This window comes from Lissotriton helveticus, chromosome 5_1, assembly GCF_964261635.1.
Source record: "Lissotriton helveticus chromosome 5_1, aLisHel1.1, whole genome shotgun sequence".
NCBI lineage: Eukaryota > Metazoa > Chordata > Amphibia > Caudata > Salamandridae > Lissotriton > Lissotriton helveticus.
The window spans coordinates 2123987550-2124009501 of NC_136065.1; positions in this window are offsets into that span (position 1 = coordinate 2123987550).

The following is a 21952-nucleotide window of genomic DNA, read 5'->3' on the forward strand; positions in this document are numbered from 1 at the left end:
TGGCTCTGCCGTGTGTTGAGCCAACAGCAGGGGTAAATATTGTTTTAAAACCATTAATGTGATACGCTTCCTTGGCCCATGTTTCTTGTACACATATAACGTCGTGTTCATTGATAAGTTTGACCCAGAGTGGATTATCTAATTTAGCTCTGAGTCCGGCAATGTTCCAAAACATGATTGACCATTTATCCCCAATATTAGTATTAGGATCACTAAGGGGGTACTCTACCTCATCAGAATCACTGCCCATTTCCACCTCAACCGTGGTCAAAGTGCCAGTCCTATCAAAATGTACTGGCTCCTTACTAACATTGATTAAGGATGATTGATCACAGATATTTAAAGTCGCCTGGTTGGCCGTCCGTGTAGAGTTCTGGGTGTTAACCATGCTAGCAAGAGTACCCTTCTCCTTTATTGGTCAATCCACCTCCCCTAGGCCTGACAAGGGTTCATAGTAATTACCAGTTGGAACATTAAATTCGCCCCCTGCCAGATGATAGTTACCACCCTAATAAAGAGAGTGGTGCAATGAGCCTCTATTATTAGGTGGAATCAAGGGGGCATTAAGATGGTTTCCTGGAAGAGAGTAATGTGATCCATACTGAGGGTTATAGGGCCTCTGCCTGGATAATATGGCGGAGGCCGATGGATAGAAGTAACTTAAATCAAGGGAGAAGATACCTTCAGAGGTGTGGTGATTCGTAAAACCGCGAATAAACTGTACCACACGGGGATCTCTGAAGTTTACTATGATACAGTCTCCTTCAATATCCTTAGCTTGATAGCCCATCCAGCTTACTATCCTTACATTTAAAATGTTCCCATGTAAGTCTGGTCTGAGCGGGCGGTTTTCCCTAGCCAAAACATGACTTTATTTTTTAATTCGTAAAAGGATTCAGCCCTATCATGCTTCCATTCAGGGACACCAGCTAGCACGATGACATATGGGTATGAATCCGGGGGGTCATTAAAGCTCTTCCTAGTTCCCTTGGATCTAGATGGCAGAGCTTTATCCGCTACCACTAACGGTTCCACTTTCTCCATACCCATCATAGATCTATCTGTCTGTCTATCGACTTGACCTCCTTTTACCACTGGTCTGAAAGCCTGGGAGGCCTTATGTGTTGTATTTCCACTAGCTAGCTTTGATGTTTCCTTGGATTTTAAACCTGGCTTCTCATTAGGTAATAGGGACTTCAATTCTGTAGGTATTGTGGTGGTACTGTCATGCGAGGTTTTAGTTCCCAGCAACTTCTTTAGAATGACAGAGTTGGCCTTGGTAATTTTCTCGAGTAATCCCAGCTGTTCGCTTAATTTTTTAGAGCGTTCCACTAAAGGTAAAATAAGGGATCTAACCAGATGTTCAACATTTACTAGCGAGCACTCTTTACTCCTCTCATCATTAGTTAATATTTCTATTATGTCATCAGAGGGGTTATGGTGTATAAGACCTTCTTCCTCAACCTGCGCTAATCTGTTAGGCCTGTCCTCAATCGTCTTATCCCTACATATTGGCGAGGCGACTTTTTTCTTCTTAGTGCTCCCGCCTATTTGTTGCTTCCCGCCACGTTTGCGTTTTAAGTTAGGGGCAAGATCAGACACGTGTTCTGATGTAGTTTGTTCAATCGTGTTCTTACTTGCCATATGCGGGCCATTACTTAAACCAGAGGCAGCTCTGGGATAAACCATTAATGAGTCAATACTAGGTTCTCGCCCACTAAAGTCCAAAACTGTTGATGAATCTTCCTGTTGCTGGGATAAGATATCGTGTAGGGCGCCAGAGGAAGCTAGTCGGTCGGGTGAAGGTACTAGAGCTATCCCCCCGAGTGATGATCTTCTCAGGAACATAGGATCAAGAGAAATACGACGTTGGGTCAGAGCTATCTCCTTCTCTAATGCAGAAGCCGCCCTTGTGATGAAGGCATCTAGGGTGCCAGTTAGACCCCCCCCCCACCCCTGTTCCCTGGTTTAATGGGTTTCGGATTTTTTGGGGCCATTGACCGTAACTGTGAACCTTAAGGTGGTATCACAAGATTTAAATACACAAAACAGTAAATTAACAAATATATATTAGTACAATAAAACTCTATTAAACACAGTGCAAAAAGTCTTACGAATACGGGAGACTCAAGGGATATAGCCCAGTCCAGTCTCTTCCTGTCTCTGATGGGCTCAGATGGGCCCGCCCTTGGCCCGGGGCTTCGCCCTGCTCGTCCCGCGATGCGCGGTGCTGGTGCAGGATTTGAAGCACCTGTGGAGGGCATGGGAAGGTGCCTCCTAGCCCCGTTGGTCTATGGGCGATGTAGTTTGTCCTCCCTTATGGCCACCAATCCCCCAAACAGCGAGCGTTTTACCCGCGAAGCGGGAAACGCGAGAAGTGACTAAGGGCCAGATGTAGGTGGCCGTTTCAGGCCATTTACCGACCGGTAACGGCCGATTTTGGCCGTTATCGATCGGTAAATGGGTGACAGGTATGTAGGGGGCATTTTTTTACCGATTCTATAAAATAAAAATTCGGTAAATTTACCGAATCTGAGGCACCCAGATGTAGGTGGGGCTCTCTGAATCCAATTTGATGGTAAAATACCGATTCCGATGTGCATGCACATGTGTGCATGCACACCTATGCCATGTGACAGGCAGACCTGCCCTTAGGGCATGTATGCCTGCCACATGGCACCCGAGCCTGTTTTGGGGGGGCCAGAGGGTGTCAAAGTGACACCCCCTGCAACCTTGTGAAAATCGGTATTTACCGATTCGGTAAATACCGATTCGGTAATGCCCATTCATTCCTATGGGCTTCAAAGCCCATAGGAATGAATGGGCATTACCGATTCGGTATTTACCGAATCGGTAAATACCGCATTTTTCCGATTCGTTATTCCAGCACATCTGGAATACCTACATATTCACCCCTCAGATTTACCAATTCTTAATTACCGAATCAGTAAAATTCGGTAATTTTCGGTAATTAAGAATCGATAAATCTATTCTACCTACATCTGGCCCTTGGTGGACAGATGGCGCTGTAAAAACGGGGAGCGTGGTTCTCCTCCTTTTCATAGCCCCCGTAATCCAGAGAACAGTCCTTTACACTGAAACAGCAGCCGGAGCATCTAATCAATACCACGTCATTGTTTACTGCATTTAACCTTACAGATAAACAAATCTCTTTGGCACAAAGAGGAGCAGACTATACGGTGTTGAGCATTGAAAAGCTCGAAAGATTACAATTAACAGTTTCTGAGAAGCCTGTCATTGAATGGATAATTCATGGCACCATTACGATACCAGTGACGTCTTTCCTGTTTCAGTATTCTCTGGAGCATATACCAGTGGGCCTGTATGAAAGGTTGGGTAAAGAATACATTAAGTCGACCTGGGTTTTACCATACACACACAGATGTTGGAATGGGGCACATGAAGTGTTCCTTAGTGGTAAGAATTGTAAAAACTCACTGAGTGGTACACTTTTGTGCCAGGGGATTAATTTGCACGGAGCCTGCGACGGTTCTGCAAATAACCTCTCTTGCTACCTGCACGGTTCGCCCTCCACAGCGATAGTACCAATTTTCAGGCAGCTATCCAATGGCAGCTACGTTATGCTTAACAATCACAGCTGTTGTGGCATGTTGCCAGGAAAAAGTTATCTCGTAACTGTGTCATCCACGATCACTTGTTGTATGCAAGTATTGTATCTAAAAAGTGAGACAGAAAGGGAGACGGCTTTATGGCCTTCACTGAATATCTCTTCTATACGAATTGATACTTTAAGCAGAATGAAAGCTATTCTTTTACAAAAAAATGTGCCACTGACCTCGTCTAGAGAAACGTATGATCTGCAAGTAGCAAGGTCTTCTGCAGAGATACATGCATTATTATCAACAAACTGCCCAGTACATTTCGCAGAAATGTTAAGTCAAATCTTAAACATGTCTGATACCAGTGGCATCGCACATGTATTTAAGACGATTTTTTCGGGACTGTTAACACCATTTGAAGCAGTCCTCTGCATTTTTCCAAATTTCGTGCACTCTGTGTTCGGCGGCCTGCCTCTCATCTTGGGGCTAGTAGCAGGAATTCTATTTTTATTCCTTCTGCTGCGATATAGCAAGTCCGGTCACCAGCAACACCGAAACTACCATGGAAAAATGCCTCATTGCAATGAGATATCGTGAAAGGATTTCACAGATTCTTGGCTTGGCTCGTTTAAGAGATCTGAACACAAAGTGGTTTCTAAAGTTCAGACCAATCTGGCAAGATTGCATCTTACCTGTTCTTCGATGCCTGCTTTGCGGACAGGAATGCGTGTTGGACATTTGTCTTACACTTCCATCAGTACTGCCATCAGATGTTGACGCTTTGCTAGGTCCAGTAACGGCTCATGCATCATGTTGCCCCCAATGGCTGCCTATTCTGATGACGGCATTCATTGAGGTCTCACCCGCAAGTCTAACTGAGGGTGAGATACGAGAAACTACAGGCAAACAGGTACCATCTACTATGGACATTGCTAATGCATCAAACGCTGACGGCGATGATCCACACTTCTGCACTTTTGATCTGCTAACTGAAGTGGTTCCACTTTCACCTACCATGGTAGACGGTTTCTTAGTGAGCCTAGATAATCAGATGTTTTCTCCTGACACTCCTGAGAATAACTTTTGATTATTTCACACAGCGTCCCCTGAATTCGGCCTTCATTTTTCAACACAATCCACTAATTTGAACTTTTTCCAAATTAGAACTTTTGGCACAAAGTAATCGGCTTAAAGTAGAACTTTTCTTAGAGAAAGAGATTTCGTGTTTGAACTTCCTAAAATGACAATATTTGGCTTCAACCTCGAAAACAAACACAGTTAAAAACTTATGCTATGGGACAGATTTCAGGTATCAATTGATGAATGTACTTTTGTTTTATTTAATGAGAGAATATATGCTCATGATTTATGCTTGATTTCATATGACGCCTATAACTTTTGCATACAGTATATACTCATTTCATGTGAACAAACCTATTCAAATGCATTTTTGCATTTTCGGGTGGGATTGTGAACACTTTGCTTTAGATATATTCAGTGCTTAGGTGTTATTGAACTTAATAATCGTGGAGTGGGTGTTATGTGGGAATCTAGGACCCTAGTGTAATTTTCCCGATTCATGCCCATATATAGGTATAATTCACCCAATCCTTATATAGGCATAGGAATCATTGCCTTATTTAGTCTTAGCCTGTGCATCCCAAATACGGCATGGCTACTTCCACTAAACTCTGAGAATCCACAACGATTTCTTTGAAAAACCAGCCTTCAGCAGTCAGGGACTTCCCCCTGCTTGAATACTAATTTATCCAAGAACTCCTGGAGTTTTCAAGGAACTGAGTCACTAGTGACGATATTATGTCCAATCTTACGTCAAACTCGGCACCTTCAAAGTATAAATATGCCTACATTTGCCCTGTCAAACACACGGTGGTTTAGGAGCAGATCGACATACTACTTGCCCGACGCCCTGCTGCTGCAAGTGCCGATGGTGTAGTGTAGTTCCTATCTTCCCAATAGGCTCTGCGCATTGGAATAGTACCTACAGCAGTAAAGGCCTAGGCCAGACGTTAACTAGGTCTACTACTGTCGATACTAGACTTAATTTTTGGGTTTGCCAGCTAAGCTCAGAGTTCGCTAGAAACTTTCTCGAATGTTCAAGGAAGGATTAACTCCCCTGATTAGACAAGAAGGGATTTAGTTTCTGACAACCATAGAACATGACAACTTTGCTCTCCCCTAATCAAGAGTCAATCTCAAGAGTCGTGTGAGCACAAGGCAATTATTTTACTCAGTCAGTACGTGCATTCTTAGTCTCATCAGAATGTAGAGAAAAGGAAGAGACGGGCGTGTTCAATAAAAGGTGTTATTTATTGATCAGTCTCTTTTCTCGTACAAGAGAAATGGATCGATATTATTGCAATACTTATAGTTAAGTAAAGTGCATACATTAAAAGCAATAGTATAAAATAATACTGTAAAAACATTGATATGGTTTCTGAGCCATATGATGCTTTAAAATGATTAAAATATATTTACATACACATATACATTTGACTAAACGTACTCAACTGGTGTTTCTAAATACGCCTACCCCGTGTACCTGACCTAAGTCTAATGCGTGGGCGGGAATAGAAAGTTACAGCTTAAGTTAAGTTGATAGTTAGTTTAACCAGAATAGGGTCAGGAATAGGGGGACTGATTCAGAACCTATAGAAATACACGACACCCACTCCACGCTAACTATGGTCATATCTACTAATCTATGCATAGTATAACATAGTACAACATACTATAGAGTATAGTGTATACCTTACCACCCCAAAATACATAAATGCATTTCGAAATTTTCAAATATACTGAAAAATTGCAGTCATATATATTGTATGCACTTAAGCTATGAATTAAATGCAAAAGTAAACACGCATTGTAATGCATTATTGCTTTTTGGTATATGAGAAATACACATGAAATGGCTCTTAATATAGCTATACAGAAAGGAAAGTCGAGACCATTTCATCACATAATAAAATATTTGTGAACATACCAGCGGGCAGCTAAAGTCTATATAAAGTATCTAAAAATAGAAATCTTAGTTCTCTAGGAATAGTTTCTTACTTTAAGCAGAAGATCAGTGTCCCGGGGAAAAAATATATAGAAAAATATTTTAAGGGGCTTGCTGAAAAAAGTTGCTGTCCGTGAACTGGATTGTAATTGTTCATGTGACTTTATTTTTTTAAAAGTTGAAGGCCGAATTCAGGGAACGCCGTGTGCGAGTTTACTCAAAAGTCTCTATTTCTGTTCCGGAGAGAACATCATATCATTCAGGCTTTCGAAAAAACTGTCAACAGCTTCATGGGAAAGTTCCACTAAGTCGGAAATAGGGGTAACCATGCATTCGTGCGCATGATTGTCTCCATTGACATTCTGATTTGCATTGCTGACAGAAGGTCGTACCTGTTCGATGTTGCTTTCATCTTGAACTTCACTACTCTTCAATCGTAGTGGTGAAGATTCCAGGAATGCCGTCATCAGAATTGGCAGCCTTTGAGGGCAGCACAGTGCGTGAACCTTGGTAGGAACCAACAGTGTATCTGCATCCACTGGCGCATCCGATTGTAGCGTCAGACAGGTGTCTAACACGCATTCTTCTCCGCATAGCAGACACCTTAGTACAGGTAAAACACACCTTTGCCACATTGGTCGAAATGATAGAAACCAAGTCATGTTTAGGTCTCTAAGCCGGGAGAGTCCCAGGATTTTTGATATCCGGTCCCGGTATCCAATGGCTAGGATCGTATCTTCCATTGTCGCGAGAGTTTGATCTGTGACATGGGTTGCCATAACGAAAAATAAGGACTAGGAATAGGATTCCTGCAATTAGTCCCAGGATCAGGGGAAGTCCGCCAAAAATCGAATGGACGAAATCTGGAAAAATACCCAGTATGGCTTTGAATGGTGTTAATGCCATCGAAAATACTGTCTTAAATACCTTTGAGACCCCAGTGGTATCAGAAATATTTAAGATTTCGCTCAGGATTTCCGCGAAATGTACGGGGGAATTAGTCGATAATAATGTATGTATCTCTGCAGTCGTCCTTGCGACTTGTAGATCATATGTTTCTTTTGATGACGTGAGCCTTGTAGGCGTCTGTAGAAGCACTGTTTTCATTCTGCTTAAAGTATCTATTCGAATAGAAGTAATTTTCAAACCGGGCCATGCCCTTGCCTCCCTGTCTGGTAAGGAGCTGGGGAACAAAGAACGTCCACAGCACTTGACCTTCGCCGTCGTGGTGACGAGATAAGGAGTCCCGGGCATAAGACTACAACATCTGTGGTCTACAATAAGAATGTAACTCCCATTATAGAGTCTTTGAAAGAATGGTTCTATTTCAGTTGCAGGTGCGCCTTGCTGGTGACATGAAAGGTTGTATGAATTCCCTTCACAGGCTCCGTGCAAACTAATTCCGTTACACAGAAGCGTGCCGCTTAGTGACATAGCACAATTGTTGCCACTAAGAAACACTTTCTGTCCTTTATTACTGACACATGCATGTGAATAGGGCAGGTTCCAAGTTGTTTTAAGGTACCCCTTTCCCAATTTCTCGTACATGCCAGCCTGTATATATTTTTGGCAGTATTGAAACCTGAAGGTTGAGATTGGAATATTTATGATTCCGTGGATTATCCATTCACTGACAGGTCGTTCTGACATTGTCATCGGTAATCTTTCTAGTTTTTCAATGCTCAAGATTGTATAATCAGCACCCTTCTGCGCCATACCGATTTGTCTATCAGTAAGGTTAAAGATTTGGAATAGTGACGTTGTGTTGATTAAACGCCAAGGCACATAGCCTGAACGCAGATTTAGTAACGTCCAGCCAAGCTGTACAATAGAGCGCAATTGTGACTGACCATGTTGTAATAACAGTAAGTCTTGCGATAATATATCGATTGCTGAAGACACAATGCTGTCCAATGAAAAAATTCTGGAGGACAGAGTCATTAACCCATTGTCCACTACAGAAAGTGATTTTTCCAAATTAATACGACCAATTTCACGTATTCTCTCTGCTGTTTCAATTTGAGTAACCTTCCAGGCCTCATTGTATGCTGCATATACAGAGGCTGCTATGAAACGCTTTTGACGCTGTTTGCGTGGTCCCAGTATGAAATCACGCAAGTCAGCACCATCAGTAAGTAAAGTTAGGTGTTGCTTAATTTCAGGCAGTGTGGAAGACTGTAGCCATTGAAGGCATAATTTGCCCACACTGTAGGTTGTTATTATCCCTGGGTGATGTATTTGGGGATATCTAGGGTCTGGCCTGGTCATTTTGAAACCCTGTGTTTTATTCAGGAATCTATCTTGACAGTGATTTGTATTTGTGGGCCAGATCAACCATTGTTTCCAATCAGGATGTGTTCTGTTTTGGTTAAGTATATGGTTTATGTCTATTTCTTCATCTGTTTCAGAGCTATTGCTAAACATTGTTGGCTTTGGAATAGACGGGTTATTTAAATCTTTGATTTTGGCTAAGCCAAGACAGGTGGTTTGTTGAACAGTGTCATTTAAAAATATCATTTGTTCTGGGATCATGCAGGCTCTAAACAAAGCTTCTATACCCTGTACTTGCCATTCTTTTGTACCCCAAACACTTTTCAAATCAACATTTTTGTCCCAATAATCAAATCCAAAAGTATTCATTTTTTCAAAGAATGAATCTGAATATATCAATTTTGTGTTGGTTATCATGGTTTTCATCCCTGTCTTGTTTGACAATTTGTAATAAAATGTTTCAGCATTAGTTATGTTAAAACCTGAAAAATATGAATATTTGTCATAAACGGTTCTAGAGCTCCCTTTTGGAGGTGTAGCACAATGTTCCCATTGATTATAATTTAAAACATTTCTAGGTTGTGCAGATTTATGCAAGAAATGGTTACCATAATGGTTATAGCAATACATACTATCATAATTTGTAGAACCTTGCAAATAATCATGTTTTGTAAATTTAGCAGACATTACTAAGTCAGACATCATATTGTTTATACTTTCAAAGTCCCAATCATCAGCAAATGAGTTTGGTTTTGCAAAATCACTCAAGGAGATCTTGATTTGGTGTGGATATTTCAGGATCTCGACCGGACCAAAAATTTCATAGTCAGTGTTGTCCCAGGCTACCCCACCAGGTATTGGAATTGCTGTGAAGTTGGCTGAAGAAAGTTCTGAAGAAAGTTCTCGTTTCTCGACGTGTGAAGATGTGTGTGGTTTGAGGACCAAGTTGATGTTCTGACTTGCTGTGTCCATTTTAGCATATTTTCCCTCAATGAAGCGTCCCAAGGTAAATACCATGATGAGCCAAAGTATGAGGATAAATGCACCAAAACCCACCCAAAATTCAATCCATGGAGTAACCAGATATGTTTCTTTCAGTTGTTTCAAAAGTTCCTTAGCTTTGTCTTTAAAGGATTTTGATGATGGCTGTGTCTTTTGTTCGCTGAAACCTTCAGAGGAATCATCGAAGTTGATGAAGTAACCAGATGCAGTTCTGTCAATTGTTCCAATTGGTTCAGGATTTTTGTTTCTTGCATTTTCACTTGGAACTTCATTGTAGATTGGTGTGTCTCTGCTAAATGTCCTTATTTGGGTTTTGAGAGGTCTGAGTTCTATTGCATTGTTGCATAGTCCTTGTTGTTCTTCTTTAGGCGTTTCGAATGTGATGAGCCTCTTTGTTAGGACCTCTGTACTGGTAGCAAACCTTGGTGTTCTGCTACTTATTGGGAGTCCACTTGGCCTACTGTTTGTTATCGGCCACATGTTGTGGTTTTACCAGGTCGATGGATACAACTCGGTTCTCCTTTTTTCCAGCAAGTGGCGGTAGTACAACTGATCTTGTCCCGTTGACAGACAAGACAGGAACTGCTTTTCTGTAAGAAGGCCCAAATTCCTTCTTTACCGCGATCTTTTCCCTGACTAGATCCCCGACTTTTGGAATCCAGACAGGTCTTGCTGGGACAGGTGGTGATTCTTCAGTGGTTGTTGGCTGTTGTTTCAACTGTATGTTGCTCAGGTCTTTTCTTGTTTTGTTTAAGTCCTGCAAAATAGCCAAACGGTCTTTGACATCAAAGGTTTTTTCTATTACCACTGAAGTCTGACTATCAAGGTCAGAGATCAACATCCTAGTTCCGAATAATAATTCGTACGGACTGAATCCCTTCAGAGAATTTCTTGGCAAGTTATTTAGACTACGTTGGACACTTATTAGATGTTTGACCCACCCAGCTCCCGAACCTAATGTCCTTTCCATTATAGATTGCTTTCTGCTTGGTTTTTTCTTTACACCATCCCATACCCTCAGGAAGGAAGTGAGAAGATTCCCGCTGGGCTGTGCTCATTTGGCCATTCTTTCCCCCCCCAGGCTGGATTGCCTGAGAGAAAAAAAAATGGTCGAACGTAGCATGCTCTTAGCGTATATGCCATTTAGACTCGCAAATCTTGTATAGCAGTCCGGACGTCAGCCGAGTGCTGTGGATCTACATTATAAGTGGAACTAGCCTGTGTATGTTAATCGCAAGCCATTCTTTTTGTTGGTAATATTATCTGCCTTGATACGACGAGGTATTAAACTGCTTCTCTCCCCACTGCGATCTCTGTTGCAGTTTGGGCAGTTTTTTACAAACATGGTGTAGTGCAGGCTCATGCCTGGCCACCAGTACCGTGATTGTAATTCTTCCAGAGAATCTTTTAATTTAAGGTGTCTGAGACCCTCGCCCATGTGTGCGTCTGCGATTAACAAGTTTCTCCTGTCCATGTTTGGAATCACTCTATCCCCCACTCCAGGGATTCGAGCAAAAGGGACGGAGTTTGCATCGATTATGTATGTATAATTGAGTGGATAATTGATCGGTAACGCTGAGCAGTCGCCTTTTGATGACGTTTTCACCGCCAGCACTGTTTCGCCGTCAATGTATTTTAATGTACGCTTTTTTCGATCTACGGGAGCCGGTTTACTGGCTGCCGCTACGGCTGTTTCAGCCAATGAATTCCCTACAACGTGAACGCCATCACGCTGGTGACTCAGTGAGTGTGTCACGTGAGTCTTTGGTAGTTCTTTTTTCAAAAGAGCTACTTGTTCCCAGAGCAGTCTCTGCTTTATTGGTGCATCTGTGTCATCTTTGTAACCGTTCTGAATCCATGTCTGCAAATCCTTGTTATATGCTTTGACGCAGAAATATGAATCTGACACTATAAGTGTCGGGAATTCGCGATCCGCATTATCTAGCTCCATTTTCAAAGCTATTATTTCAGTTTGTAGTTCTGAATTAGTTTCTACTGAGTGTGATTTTGTTAATAGAGGTCTTAGTTTACCTCCGCGCCACACTTCTTTTGTAATCTCACATGTGGGATTGTATGCATGTTCTCCCCAAACGGAGGGTTGAGCATGTCCGTCTGTATAGATTACACAGGCGTAATGTCGTAGAGGCAGAATGTCGATTGGCAGAGGATACGTCTTTTCATATTTTAGATTTTTTAATTCTTCTAGTTCTGGATCAAAGTAGTAGTATACTTTGTCCGTTGTGATTGAATTCACCCATTGTATCCATTCTGGATCCAATGTTGTTGATGGTAAATTACACGGTGTTGTTAATGCCTCAAAGGCTGATTCAGCTGTTCTGACTGTGATATGTCTACCGTCAGCTATGTCTTTTTCTCTAGCTATTGCGGTTTGAACTGCTTGAACAATTTTTCCTTTGTTGCTGAATCTCTGTTCAGCTTTTGTGTACAAATGTGATTTGAATGCAATTGGTACCTTTTCTCCCTCATTAGAGGTCAGGTATGTGAATCCGCATCTCCCTGGGATGACTCGGATCACAAGGTTGCGTGTATTATCACGGGTTTCTAATTTTGTCTTAATTAGCATGTCTGTTTGTAAGGATCTCAAAATTTCTGTGTGTGTTTGAGTCCAACTGGATCTTTTAAAGTCTGGTTTAATTAGATCATAAAGGGGTTTGACCCTTTCTGCGTAATTTGCAATGTATGTTCTTCCGAAATTTAGGAAGCCTAGAATTGACTGTAGGTTTTTTAGTGTTTTAGGAGCTTGGATAACGGCACATTTCTCTAGGAAATTGTCTGCCAGGCTTTTACCTTCACTTGATAGCTCATATCCTAAGAATAGGACCGTCAGATGGGCAATTCTGGACTTTTTGAAGTTGAATTTGTAACCCTCTGCAGCGAAACCAAGTATTATGGTGTTCACTCTTTTCAAGTGAGTCTCCAAGTCATCATCTGTTAAGTAAATGTCATCGACATAAGATAATGCTTCATCATCATATAGTTGTAGTAATTCTGTTACTCTCGCTGAGAATACCCCCGGGCTGTTCTTGTACCCCTGGGCTAACCGACAGAATTGTTTTTGAGTGCCATTTACTGAGAAAGCTGTTAAATATCTGCTCTCTGGTGCTATGTTTTGACAAAAGAATCCATTGGAGATGTCCAAGGTTGTTTTGTATTTTTTGCGCACTATGTTATTCATTAGTGCAGCACTGTGTGAGTTTTGCACTGCAAAAGTTTTGCAACATGTGTTAAGGTGTCGGTAATCCAAAACTAGACGGTATGAATTGTCTGGTTTGGAGACCGGAAACAATGGATTGTTCATTTGTGAGGTGCAAGTTTCAATCACCCCCTGGTATTCTAGCTGATCTAGTATTTCATTTACTTGTTTTTTAGCTTCTTGCTTAATTGGGTACTGCCTTTGTGCAGTTGGTTGTGATTATAGCTGGATTTTGTGAGGAGGAGAGTCCTCATCCCATCCTACATGATTTTTGTATAAAGCAGGTGCTAAGGCCACTGCCCACTTTCTAGCAAGTGTGTATTTTTTATGAATCGGTATTTGATTCGAGAAGGCAGGCATAATTACTTCTTCGCCATGAGGGCACTCCCTGACAAACTCTGGTGGCCAGTCTTTTTCAGCTAGAAGGATGTCATAGCCCTTGGATAGGTTATCCCAAAATAGTCCCCTTATTTTCCTAGTCTTATCTCCCTCTATACGTAATGTTATCTCGTATATTTTGTGGGGCTTGCTAACTCTGGTATCTGCAGTTTCCACTTGAAGGTATTCATTCGTGTCCACTGTCTCCAGATGATTCATAAGGACTTTGCGAGCTATGCTCACCTCTGCTGCGCTGTCTAGCATTGTCTGAGCCCACTCTCCGTTTTTCAGTTGTGTCCTCAGTATTCTCGGCATTGTTAACTACCTTGATACTGGCTACCTTCTTTTTTGGAAATTGTGATTTCTTTTTCAGTTGAGCAGGTTCCTTGTCTTTGGACTTGGCGTGCTCTTCTGATCGTCCTCTTCTTTCCGATTTCTGCGAGGAATTCTGAAAAGATTGAGAGGGACGTGTATCAATGTCTTGATATCTATCGGGTTTTTTAATATTATCCCTATTTCTAAGGTTATATCTATTCCCAGAGGGGTCACTCTGGGGTGACCTTTGTCTCGGGTTTGGAGATTTCTCTCTTCGCCTAGGAGACCTTCCTCTGGACTGGAATTTCTATTCTTTAGGATTGGATTGTTTGTTCCCATCCCAGTTCTTTTTTGGTGAATTATTATTATTATTAAAAAACATTTTTTCTGGACTTGTAGTCAGTTGCGGTTTTACCGGTATTCCACCTAGACTATCTCTGCCTAGTTCTTCATAGGATTTTTCTATGATTCTGGCAATTTCAGCTGGTTGGTCTGCTATATCTGTCTCTTTTAACCTCTGGCGGATCGCCACGTTTGCTGCTTCACCCTTTATGTTGGCTAGTAATATAGCCGAAACCTGTTTGAAGTCTTTTAGTAATTTCATACCAAGAGTTAAAGCAGGTTCTGGACCGTATTCATCTTGAATTTGTTTAAGCACATCTGGTATTACCGAAATGGATGGAACACCGTGCGTTTTTGTATAGATGGAAGCAAAGACTGTAGCCCAAGTGTCACAGTCCTCAATGTGTGGTGCGATTCCCATTGGGAGACATATAGTCAGAATCCTGTGTTTTTCCAGCGGGGTGGTGTCAGGAAACACCGCCTCTATTTGGGTAATTTTCTGTGCCAACCAGAATGGTATCTGTTCCCGTTTAGCTGGAACTTTACCTAGGCAGGATTGGATGTTCTGTGGTGTAATTTTATTTGTGTTCCCCTGGTGAGGGGTCAGCTGTGGAAGTTTAATCGCTGGCTGAATTGTTGAAGTCCGCATTACATACTGAACTAATTGTCTGTGAATTTTTAGTAGTTGTTTTAGCTGTATTAACAGCTCTGCTGCAGGCATTCTTTCGATGTCTGGATGTGGTGTGTATCCGGCTAAGACCGGCCACGTTGCTCCTGGTCTTCCTAAAGGACCGAGCCTTGTAATGTGATTGTTATGTATTAGGGCGCCATCAAATAAGAGCAAATGCTCTTGGAATTTGAGTGGTACTTCCACCTCCTCGAAAGGAGTGTACGTTTCAGGAGGTTCCTCTACTTTGTAATAGTGGAAGTACTTTGTTACAGCATTTGCTGCTGGAAAATGTATCCATGTATAGTATACCTCTGTCTGCCGATATTCGTGTGCCTCAATTACGAATATGACTGTGCCACCTCTAGGTGTCAGTCCATTTTCTATAAGTTTTAAGGTTATAGATCTCCTTTTAATGACCGGAATGAGTATTATATCCGCGTCTGCTGCTTGCATGGTAGCATCAGCATCTGCTATTTCAGTAGCTAATCTAATTGCCTCTCTTTCTCCATCACTGTCTCCCATTTTACTGACAGGATGGTATTATTTTTATTTGCAGATCAGGTTTCTTATGGAAACAGAGATTAGATGCACAATATTCTGGAACTGTTTTATCCTTCAACGTTGACTAGACCAAAAACCATACATAGGAGTTCCCTCCTGCGAGGTTTTGGAGGATATAATAACCTTTCACCCACTCCAGACGTCTTTGGAGTATTTGGGAAAAGGGGTCTGAGTGAGAAAGCACGACTGAGTTACTCTAAATGTCTTACGTTAGTTTTATCGCCCTTTCCAAACGCGTTGGGCGCCATGTAGTGTAGTTCCTATCTTCCCAATAGGCTCTGCGCATTGGAATAGTACCTACAGCAGTAAAGGCCTAGGCCAGACGTTAACTAGGTCTACTACTGTCGATACTAGACTTAATTTTTGGGTTTGCCAGCTAAGCTCAGAGTTCGCTAGAAACTTTCACGAATGTTCAAGGAAGGATTAACTACCCTGATTAGACAAGAAGGGATCTAGTTTCTGACAACCATAGAACATGACAACTTTGCTCTCCCCTAATCAAGAGTCAATCTCAAGAGTCGTGTGAGCACAAGGCAATTATTTTACTCAGTCAGTACGTGCATTCTTAGTCTCATCAGAATGTAGAGAAAAGGAAGAGACGGGCGTGTTCAATAAAAGGTGTTATTTATTGATCAGTCTCTTTTCTCGTACAAGAGAAATGGATCGATATTATTGCAATACTTATAGTTAAGTAAAGTGCATACATTAAAAGCAATAGTATAAAATAATACTGTAAAAACATTGATATGGTTTCTGAGCCATATGATGCTTTAAAATGATTAAAATATATTTACATACACATATACATTTGACTAAACGTACTCAACTGGTGTTTCTAAATACGCCTACCCCGTGTACCTGACCTAAGTCTAATGCGTGGGCGGGAATAGAAAGTTACAGCTTAAGTTAAGTTTGTTTTTGCCAAGTGAATAACTAAAGAATTCTCTGTGAGGGGTTATTCAGTTCTGTACCTGGAAGTTAGGATGAATGAGGAATGGTATCTCTTTCTCTGCTCTCGATATTCCAGGCTGCCTGCGAGGGCTGCCCAGAAGCGCCGGTGCTGGGTCTCTCGGCTTGAGATAGCAGCGCGTCTCTCAGCGCGTCAGGAAGGCGAGGCTGCTGCCAGCGGGGTCTGCTTCTGCTCTCGGCTTCGGCAAGTGTGGCTGCTCCGTCTTGTCACCACGCGTGTGTTTGCATAGGGCAAGGTCGGCAATATTTATACCTTAAAGGTGCCGAGATTGACGTAAGGATGGACATAGGTACGTCAATAAAGATGTCATACGACTTGCTCGTTAGCACATTCTTTTGCAAAAGTTCTCTGTGAAATCAAAACAATGGCCGCACGGATTTTCCAGGTTGTCATAGGTTTGATTTGTTATGAGAACGTCGTATGCCTTATCAGGGGCTGGAGGAATGTCGCTTGTCTAATTAGATCTCAAGCGTTATGACCTAATCAGATAACACGTTCCTGTGCCGTAGTGTGACTGCGTCAGATAACGGTATCTGCATCATGGGGGATTTCTTGCCTCATGGGCTGACTGTTAGTTAACTTGATAGTTAGTTTAACCAGAATAGGGTCAGGAATAGGGGGACTGATTCAGAACCTATAGAAATACACGACAATGGAAGCCTACCCTCCAACTGACGCGCTGAGGAGACGCTGTCTTTTCTCTTGCCGAGAAATCCAGCTCCGGTGTTTCCAGGCTACCCTTGCGGGTTGCTGGGAGATCGAGTCCTCAGAGAGAGATACAAGACCTCTATCATTCTAAAACCAAGGTACAGAGTTGATTAGAGCCTTAGAGAATTCTTGGAACAGGTTTTTGGCAGAAAATTACTAGACTAAAGCTCCACCACACTTACTCCTCCCTCGTACTAGCCTAGGTTAGGTACACCGGGGTAGGCGTATTTTAGAAGCACCAATTGAGTACTTTTAGAAACTATTTTATCACTATATGTATTTTATGCATTTTATGTATTCTATGTTTATGGCTCAGAAACCATATCATGCTCTTACAGTACAGTGCATTGTACTTCTTAACTAGCATTTCAATTGTAGAAGTGCATTTCATATGCTTAAGAAATAAGACTTTTCAATAAATACTTTTATTAAAAACGCCCGTCTCTCTATTTCTAGGCAACTCTGGTGAAACGAAGCATGCACATCTGACTGAGTGAAATAGCCGTCTATTGTTTCCGCGACTCTAGAGATAAGTTTCATTCTGGAAAAACAAAGTTGTCATGTTATATGGTTGTCAGAGACTAATCCCTTCTTGTATTTTCAAAAAAGTTTCTAGTGACCTCTGAGCTAGCTGGCACTCACAATTAAGTCTAATATATTTGGTAGAGACCTAGTCGACTTACGTCCTACGTCTAAGCTGCAGGATATATTATTCCAATGCGCAGAGCCTATTGGGAATATAGGAACTACACTACAATATCCCACTGCTGCCTTCGCTGCAGACCCACATCAAGTTTTTAAAATCTGCTGATAGTGTATTACCAACAAAATAGTTATGCGGTGCCATCACTTATCCTACCACTCTCTCCTCCTAGTCTCTGCATTCTGCAACTCTATTAATGCCTAAGGACTCGGAGGGGTGTGGAGGTGGGAATTTCCATTGTATATAGATTATTGAAGAACAACATTAAATCCTCCACATTGTTCTCTTACCTGCGATTATTAAGTGAAGTGATGGCTTCATGGTTTACCAAGGGGCCATGGTGGTGGTAGTAGACAGTAGTAGCATAGCCCTCCCTTACCCCACACACCTGGCATTATGACCCACATTGCACTCCAAACTACACGCGCAGAGCCCCGTGATGCTGCAGCAAAAGGTGAACCTGCCCTTAAAACAGTGTCACCGGATCTGGCCCATCTTGACATCGGTAAAGCCTTGCACACGTGCCTCAGACCATCCTACCTCCAATAAAGGTCTTCTGCTTGTATCTGCCCCTCATCAGGGGTCTTTGCTCGTATGACACAATCACTCCAGCACTCCGAGAATTCCACTGGGTCCCACTTCCCTCATGCATACTCGGTGCCTCCCTTACACAGCTGTCAACACCAGCAGCGACCCACCACACCTGGCTGCTAAGGTGAACACCTCCAGTATTGTGGCAGACATAGCAAACCTAAGAGGACCATTTTTATTGAAGGACAGAAGCTCGAATTTGCTAAGCACTTTTCTTATCTTGGTATACCTTTTGCCCAAGATGAGACGTGGACCAAAGCTATGTCTAGGAAAAAACTTGAGCTGCTACGATCGACTGCTGCTCTTAAAATCTTTTCAAATAAATTAGGGACCAGACCACCTGTAGAATTAATTAAAATCTACAAAGCTAAGTGTGTGGCTGGCGCTACCTATGGTAGTGGGGTTTGGGGTTTTGCAAATCCTGCACCCATCCAGATGGCTGAAAATTCATTTTTAAAATATATGTTGGCACTTCCCAAAAGCTCCTCTAATTATAATTGCCATGCAGAACTGGGTCTTCCTTATATTACTGACCTAATTAAACTAGAGCCTGTGCTATTATGGCACAGACTCTGGACACAGGAAGCAACTCATTTAAATAGAGATGTTCTGACTGACATTTTAAAATTAGGGGGAGCCTTAAAGATACTTTGGGTATATTACGTTCGTAATTTTTTAAAGGACATGGGGAGAGAAGATTACTTCTTGAACCCCACCAATATTTCAGCTATCTCGCGGAAAGAGTTGAAAAGCGAGCGTCTAGCTCTCTTGGATTCTCATAGAATTGCTACGGAGATCCTAAAACCTTCTGTCCTACAGCATCAAATGGTTTTAACGACTTTTAAAATTCAGCCCTATCTAATACATGTGTCCAATAAATATGAGCGTTTTTTACTCTCACGTTTTAGATTTGGTATTTTCCACAGACTGGTTAGTTTTCCTACGACTAACAATTGGATGCATGATCTACCTCTTTGTCCCTGCGATAATGTTTCACCTCAGAGTACTACCCATGTTTTCCTATTCTGTAAATTTTATGGCGCAATGAGAAAAAATGTTCTATTGCCATTTTTAAGAGAATTAGGATATCGTCAGTGTCGACTGGCATTCCTTAATATTCAATGCCTTAATAACCATTTAGGTGTAGCAACAACAACTCTGTATTTAAAAAATGTGTTGTGCATTAGAAAAAGCATGGACATTTAAAATGCACTTTATATTTAAATTCAATTATTGGATCCTGAATCCCTCGAAATTGATGAACTCCTTGAAATTGATGAATCTTTGTACTGTAATTGTCTGTTTTTAATATTGTAAATAATGTTTTTTCATTCTGTACTTTTATGATTGCTTCCAACAATCGAAATAAAGATATTTGATTTTTTTTTTTTTACATCGGTAAAGCCTTTCACACGTGCCTCACACCATCCTACCTCCAATAAAGGTCTTCTGCTTGTATCTGCCCCTCATCAGGGGTCTTTGCTCGTATGACACAATCACTCCAGCACTCCGAGAAGTCCACTGGGTCCCACTTCCCTCATGCATACCCGGTGCCTCCCTTAAACAGCTGTCAACACCAGCAGCGACCCACCACACCTGGCTGCTAAGGTGAACACCTCCAGAGGAACACGCACAACATGCAACCACAGCATCATCAGGCGGGCAGTGAGGGCAAGAAGGAAGAGATACGAACCTTCAAAACCTCCCTCAGAGTATCAAATCCAGCAGAACCCACCCTTTCTCCACTTCTGGTGCCAGGGCAGGGGGTACAAGAAGGGATACCAAGCCTACTCCAGAACCTCCCTCAGAGTATCAAATCCAGCAGAACCCACCCTTTCTCCACTTCTGGTGCCAGGGCAGGGAGTGCAAGAAGGGATACCAAGCCTTCTCCAGAACCTCCCTCAGAGTATCAAATCCAGCAGAACCCACTCTTTCTCCACTTCTGGTGCCAGAGTGGCAGTGAGTACAAGAAGGGATACCAAGCCTTCTATAGAACCTCCCTCAGAGTATCAAATCCAGCAGAACCCACCCTTTCTCCACTTCTGGTGCTAGGGCAGGGGGTACAAGAAGGGATACCAAGCCTTCTCCAGAACCTCCCTCAGAGTATCAAATCCAGCAGAACCCACCCTTTCTCCACTTCTGGTGCCAGAGCAGGGGGTACAAGAAGGGATGCCAAGCCTTCTATAGAACCTCCCTCAGAGTATCAAATCCAGCAGAACCCACCCTTTCTCCACTTCTGGTGCTAGGGCAGGGGGTACAAGAAGGGATACCAAGCCTTCTATAGAACCTCCCTCAGAGTATCAAATCCAGCAGAACCCTTTCTCCACTTCTGGTGCCAGAGTGGCGGTGTTGGGCCCTTGCTCATCTCTAGGAAGTGGGTCAGAGCAGTTAAATCTTAGTCCAGGGGTGAGACGGTGATCGAAACTCAGATGGTACGGCACTGTAGTGTGGTTCCTATATTACTGATAGGTTTTGCGCATTGGAATAACATACACTATAGATTTGACATGCGACTGATGTCAGTATGTCTCTATCGAGTACATTAAACTTAATTGTGTGTGTGCCAGTTAGCTTAGAGGTCACTAGAAACTTCTCAAATAAACAAGAAGGGATTAGTCTCTGACAACCACATAAACATGACAACTTTGTTTCCCTTAGAGTCAGAACAATTTCTTCAGAGTCGTGGAAACATTAGATAACTATTTCACTCACTCAATCGTGCATGCTTCGTTTCTACAGAGTTGCACAGAAATAGTGAGACGGGCGTACAAGGGTTTATTGAACAGTCTTATTTCTCATGCAAGAGAAATGAACTGCTACAATCGTAAGGCAGAATGCGAAATAGAATATGTACAGCGTTAGCAGTAATATAAAATAATATTGTAATAGCATGTTTTTGCGGCTATCACATATTCATTAAAATACATACATAAATAACACAGGCTAAAATACTCAACTGGTGCTTCTAAAATAATCCTACCCCAGTGTACCTAACCTAAGTCTAGAATGAGGGAAGAAGTAGGTGCTGGTTTAGCTATAGTCTAGTTTAGTTGTGCCAAGAATTGCCAAAGGTTTCTCTAGGCTCTAATCAGCTCCATACCTTAGAATGACAGAGGTTTGTATCTCTTTCCCGGGACTCGATCTCTAACACCCTGCAAGGGGAGTCAGAAACACTGGAGCTGGATTCTCAGCAAGGAGGACCGCTTCTGGTCAGTGCAACAGCTGGAGAGTCTTGACTTGCTGTGGCGAGCCGCGCCATACAAATAGGTAGTTGAACTGCACCGAACCACACCGTGCTTTGCCATAGCAAGTGAAGGTATATTTATACCTTGAAGGTGTTTTGGAATGCCAGAATTGACGTAAAAATCGGGCATGAGAACGCCATGAATGAACCCACAAGGAATAGATGTTCATGCATAATAAATGAGTTCTTGGAGAAATCAATATCCAGCCTGGGGGAAGTCCCTTCTGCTTAAGAGTCTGGTTTTCCAATAACTCGTTGTGACGTTGATAAACGGATGGAAGTAGCCATGCCTGTATTTGGGTAGCATGGGGTATGCCTAAATAAGGGCTTGATTTCTATGCCTATATAAGGGCAACGCGAATTGCACCTATATAAGG